The sequence below is a fragment of the Octopus bimaculoides genome, chromosome 1 (assembly GCF_001194135.2).
Source record: "Octopus bimaculoides isolate UCB-OBI-ISO-001 chromosome 1, ASM119413v2, whole genome shotgun sequence".
Lineage (NCBI taxonomy): Eukaryota > Metazoa > Mollusca > Cephalopoda > Octopoda > Octopodidae > Octopus > Octopus bimaculoides.
Window position 1 is genome coordinate 122,991,836 of NC_068981.1, and position 6,987 is coordinate 122,998,822.

Here is a 6,987-nt window from a genome sequence, read left to right on the forward strand (position 1 = left end):
ATCGGCAAATGCTTGTTTATTTTTATGTATTTTGATTCATTATTTGTGTTGCTTAATATGTTTTGCTAAAATTGCTGTTTTTTCAGATATCATCAGGAAAGGGGCATTAAGATTCATTAAAATGACAGATCCATCGGACTTTCAAAGAGGTCAAATTGTTGTAGCTCGTATGGCAGGCGCTAGCGTAATGAAAACAGCCGAAATGTTTGGTGTATCAAGAAGTACTGTCTCGAAAGTAATGACAGCCTTTGAAAAGAGGGAAAAACCTCCTCATTGAAATAAAACTCCGGAAGAAAACCAAAACTTTCAGATAAGGGCCGTGGACTCTTACGCGAATTATTAGAAAGGATCACAAAAGTACAGCTCCCAGAATTACTGCAGAACTTAATGACTACCTTGAGAACACAGTTTCCACAAAAACTATTCGCCGGAAACTGCACAAAGCTGTATTTCACGGAAGAGCTGCAATCAGAAAACCACTACTTTCAAAAACAAATGTTGCAAAGCGTTTAGAGTGGAGTAAAAACATACCAAATTGGTCGCTAGAGCAGTGGAAGAATGCTATTTTCTCGAACATGTTATCCTTTACCTTATTTCCGATCACCGGCTGAATATACGTGTGGAGACAGCCAAATGAAGAATTTGACCCAGACTGCCTTCTTACAACTGTTAAACATGTGATGATTTTGGGGGGCTATATCTTGGAAATCCACCGACCCAACGGCTTCCCTTCATGGCAGAATTAATAGTGAAGACTATTTAAGCATCCTATGGTTGCGAAACTGGTTCCGGAGGGAAACGCAACCTTTCAGGGTGATAATGCACCAATTCACACACCTAAAGTTGTTACTGAATGGAACGAAGGACATTCTAGTGAAGTTGAACTTCTTATTTGGCCACCACAGTCCCCAGATCTCAATATTATTGAATATTTATGGTGCATTTTAGAAAAACAAGTATGGAGTTGATATCCTCCACCATCATCTCTACAAAAGACTGTTTTAACTGAAGAATGGACAAAAATTCCTTTGGAACCATTCAAACTTTGTACGAGTCCATACCTTATAGAATTCAAGCTGTAATTACTACCAAAGGCGGTCTTACTCCTAATTAAAATAGATTTGTTTGAAATTTTAAGGTGTTTCCACTATTTTGCCCAACCCCTGTGTATATATATATATACACATGTGTATATATATATATATATACACATGTGTGTATATATATATGTGGATATACCCCCACCATTCCTTGACAACAGATTTCACTGTCTTTACGTTCCCACAACTTAATAGTTCAGCAAAAGGCACTGATAGAATAAGTACTAGTCTTACAAAGAATAAATCCTGTGCCCGATTTTTTCGACCAAAGGCGGTGCTCCACCATGGCCGCAGTCACATGACTGAAACAAGGTATTTGTTTCACCGCTCCAAAGGAAAACCGTTGTACTACACTTTGACAGTTTTTTATATCTTGGCATCTGAAGCAGTTGGAGATACGATAGTTTGACCAAAAGAACTGGCTTATTGCAAGCAAAAGTAACTATTGAAAAACAGGCATTTGGCCAAATTTGGATATACGAGTTTAACATAATAGCAAGGAATAATATATACTTTAACCTATCATACATCTGCCATTAGCTACGGGCTTACCATGTTATTTTCTTATACAATATATCTACCTTTGACATCTACTCATTTTACCCCTTTTGCTTTGATCCCTTTCATAACAAAAGAGCATGAATCTTATATGCGGGATAAACTTTACAAAAAAATACATTTTTCAATCTGGTATATAATTATATACCAAATTATAAACATGAATTATAATTCATGTTTATAATTTTCTTTAAACAAACACCTGCTTTATACACCCATTGTATTCTTTAAGTATTAAAAGCAACACTCTGTGTCCAACTTAAGGTCAATTATATCAAATTATATTCTATTAAATTATTTCTACCCTTTCATTTGTAATATATATATAAATCGTTTATATGGATAATGTCCGGTCTTCTATTTGGCAGGTGAATGGACACATTTTATGCACTTTCAAGGAGATAATCCACTTTTAAATGATCAAATTAATAAATAATCTTACACGTGCACATATTTATGTATCCGTGTAAATATGCGTATGTATATGTGAGTGCATATGAGAGTGTATTCTTGACCCTGCATCTTTTACAAGGCTCACAATGTATGAGACTGTTCATATTTTCTGATAAATCTTTTGAGATAAGGACGAGATTATAAACGTCCTTACGGAACAACTGGGCGCCTTCAAAAGCAATGACTTAGGTGTATTTCGACCAAAAATCATACAGATCTCGTCGAACTTAATAGTACCGCCTGATTAGATATTAAATGTTATTTTTAAGTCTGGTTTTTGCGGTATCATGACCTATCGAAGTAAGATATTGTTTACTAAGATATTTCTGATATAAGTGGTTTATCTGGCATCCTTGGAAGAAATATACCCAAGTTTTGTGTGAAGGTGATTTCGTGTGAAGGTTTTGGATTTGTTTCGGGATAATGTTAAAAAAGCAGGGCTTGTCGTGGAAAAAAAATTGTACTGCATTGAATTTGTGTGTGGTATTGTGAGCTTGAATAGTATAGAGGGGGTATGGCACGTGAACCTAGACTAGGATGGATTCTAAATCTGATGCTAGGTTTGTATGGGCAATGCTAATGGTATACCCTGTACATTGTGCAAATGACGTCGCGCTCAGGGCGGCGCTGGTGAGAATAAGGTTTCAATATTCTAAGGCAGTCCCAATAACCAAGGCAATTATATATGTTTTCATATAAGGTGATTACTCAATTCTCATAATATTATTTTACAGAAGACCACAGGATTCAGCGGTATTCAAGGGGTACAAATGATGGACAAATTGTAATGATGACATTGCTCTTTAGACAAGAAATTTGTGAGAATCCAGGAGCTGATCCTGAGAGCCATATCATTCATCTTTATCATTGATGCGCAAGACGTTTATATTATTAAATGCTGTGAGTAGTTTCCCAGAAAGTAGAGAGTATGGTTGTTTAAGGGTATGCTATTTTAAAAAGTGCATGATTTAAAATTTTCCTTCAATTAACCAAATGTTTTTGTCTGACTTACAGCATATAGATCACTGGCTTACAGCATATAGATCAGAATGGAGTTCAGTACAGCTTTCTCCATTGATAAGTTTTGTGATCTTGAAGCCGTTGGCGAATATCTTTATTTCGCTGTTTGTTGACGCTTGAGATATCCTTTATAAAGGCTAAAAGGAGAAGCAGGCCCATAATAGTCCTTTGAAGGGCAGCACTGGTGACTTTTCTGAGAATATTCCACCGATTACAACATGCTGTTTTGTGCTCACCGGGGAATTACCTTAATCCAGGGTAGCAATTTTCCACAGATTTCAATATATGACAATTTTGACAGGATGATATTGTGGTCAACTGGGTCGAACGCTTTGCTCAAGTAAGCATGTGTAATATCACAGTTCAAACTTTATCCCAATGCTTTAGGGTCATCATTGATGTGATGTAAAAGCTGTATTAGGTAATCCCTGCCGCAGCGAAAGCCATCCTAGCTGGAATTTAGAAGATTGTTATACTTCAGGAAGCCAGTTATCCTTGATCTCACTCTCATAACCACCACAGACACTCTGTTGATACGGCAGATAAGTGATATTAGGAGATAACTAAATGCAAGAAACCGGTTTCTTATTATGAAGACTGGGATTACAAAAATAACTGTTTCGGGGTTGCAAGTTGGTGTCTACATTATTTCAGGAGACAAGCGAGGAATCTGTCAGAGTCTACTGCAGGATAATATGTGTCCTCATTTATTGTTGGCATGATATCTGTGGCAGTAAATGTTATGTCAGAGATAATATGTTGGAGATTGAGTTCGCTCAGATTCTTTGCATCAATAGCAGTGGAATCTCTAAATACAAAGCAATATTGGTTCTGCTATACTTTCTTTAGTGATATGGCGGATAGTGTTGTTATCATCTATCAGTGGACAAATGTATGAGGCAGCAGTCTTTTACTTACTGACATATGAATAGAATTTTTTTTTTTTGTTTTTATTACCCATTTTTTCTCAGCTCCTCTTTCGTTCTCGATATAGGTTTTCATACAAATCTGCAGATGATATTTTTCTAATTCAAGCTTTCTTATTGCTATTGAATCTGGGTGCTGTTACTGGTAATATTTTGGTTGATTTTTTTTTAATATTGAGACCTTTGATTCTCTTGATGAGAGACATTTTTCTTTCTTGGGAAACTATTTATACCTGGGCTTGTGGGTTTCGTAGGTGCGTGTTTTGAGCAAGAGTAGTTGAAAATTTTCTCTAAGCGCTGGCATGTTGTTTTCATACAAAAGAAACTATAAGTGAAGGACCAGACAATAGAAATTGACAGATATTTACTAATTGCTCCCCAGTCTGTTTTGTGAAGACTGATGTCGAACAGGTGCAATATATGTAATATATATATATATATGATTTAAGCAAACATGGTCAGTATTCTGTTGCAGTTATTTGTAAAAGATAGACAAATACAAGTATATCAAATACCATCTAATAGGATTCTGGGTTTATTAAAATCATATACAACTCTAGTGGACGTATCATAATTAGTAAATTGCAATTTGGATCGGCTTTATTTGACAAGTTAATTTGTTCATAGAAGAGATCTCTAAAGTTGACATACTGTTAGGGAAAAAAGACAGGCATAATGCCAGCAGATGATACGACAGTCGTGGCTGCGTGTTTCTGCTTAAACACCTGCAGTCAGCAAGACATTTGTTCGACCTTATTTTCATAGCCAACGAACATATATACATATTAACGTATATGTACATATACATTCCTTTATCTCTCTATATACACAGACACACACAATATACACAAACCCGCGCAGACACACATACGCGCACAATATACATATGTACATGGAAGTACTTACTTAGATACATACATCGAGAATGTTTATATCTTAAGACTTCAATTTGCGTGTAGAAATTTGCCAGTAATATAACTCCACTTTTCACATATTTTCAGAATATACATATTATATATACATAATTATATGTATATATATATATATATAATTAGAGTGGAGGCGCATGGCTTAGTGGTTAGGGTGTCAGCATCCTGATCGTAAGATTCTGGTTTCGATTCCTGGTCCGGCGACGCGTTGTGTTCTTGAGCAAAACACGTCATTTCACGTTGCTCCAGTCCACTCAGCTGGAAAAAATGAGTAACGCTGCGATGGACTGGCGTCCCGTCCAGCCGGAGAACACATACGCCATTGAAACCGGGAAACCGGGAAACCGGGTCCATGAACCTGGCTACGCTTTAAAAGGGCGCATTTATGTATTATATATATAATTAGAGAATATGTTAACTTCATAAAGGGATTGTTTCATTTAAGGAAATAAATTATTGAGTATTAATTGAAACGGCTGTAAGAAACGAAGATGACCATTTTCTTGTAAATGATAAGCAGTTATTAAGTTTCTAATCTCCATTTTCTTTTATTCAGGTATATATATATATATCAAATGAATAACAGTCCTTGCGTTCTTCCTATGTTGGAGGTAAATCTTGAATATTCAAAAGCACCCAAATTGTTAAAAATCATATATATCTAAGAAGCTTTGTACGTCTCCAATGGTAACGTTCTCCCTCTAACATTGTCAAAAAGTTTTATTATAAGCAGAGTCTGTTGGTGGTCAGAAGACATAGATGCTTGATTAGGTTTCTTAAGCATGATATTTGTTGATTTGCAGTTTATATATCTGGAATAGAACTACTGTAACAGATGAACATCCGACCGGCATTTAAAGGAAAGCTATGTGATTCACAATTATTCCCACTCAACATTCTCCATCTTCTATATCCCAGAAATGCTGTCTATTTTGTAGGCTTGTTACCCCAATTCTTGGAATAGATGTTTTACCCTCAATAAGTCCCCATAGAACCCGTATAATCGCGATGCTCCTGACATATTATTTTCTCTCCCGCTTGTCACATCCCAGGTGTCATAGTAAACACATTTTCAACTCGTTTCAAATAAAGTGACTGACGGCGAGTTCTTCCACTTTAGGAGGCAAACATATGTCATGGGTTTTAGGCTTTTTTCTTTGACTAAATTTGTAAAATATACTCTAGTTTTTTGAAGGGTTCACTCACATTTTGTCATTCACCTTTAGATTCGTTATTGAAATATACATACATTTTGGATAGAGCAAGCTTCAGTTCATATAATTTAAAACTTAGAACTTAGAACTACATCAGGCAATACTGTATAAGCTTTTGTACAACTTTAATCATAACATGAAAACAACATTAAGAGAAATATTAAGAAAAGGCTATAACAACACGAATAAAAGTATTGGGAATAGCATTATAACAACATTAGCGATAATAATAATAATAATAATAATAATAATAATAATAATAATAATAATAATAATAATAATAATAATAATAATAATAATAATAGTGATAATAATAATAATATTGAAAATGATAATAACAGTAATAAATATAATAATAATAATAATGATAATAATAATAATAATAATAATAAAAATAATGATAATAATAATAATAATAATAATAACAACAACTATCTAAGCAAAGAATACAACTTATTTAATCCAGTAAACATTCTTATAATTTAAGTTACGTCAATAACTATAGCATGAACAAGCTTTTCTAATTATTCTACTACAGCAAGCTAAATCAAATATCCACGAATAATTCAGATGACTATTTCATAAATACGAAGGGGTGGTAATTGCATATCTTTCACTATTGGTGGTGCTTTTAGTGATTACTTCCATTTTTGTATGTATTTTATTTTCATTTTGATATATGAGAAACAGTGAGTAACAAAGTGAGAAAGTGAGCAGGCAATGAGGGCCATTTAAAATAGAAATTCTGGAATGAAAAGACATACATATGCACGTAGGAATATTGGCT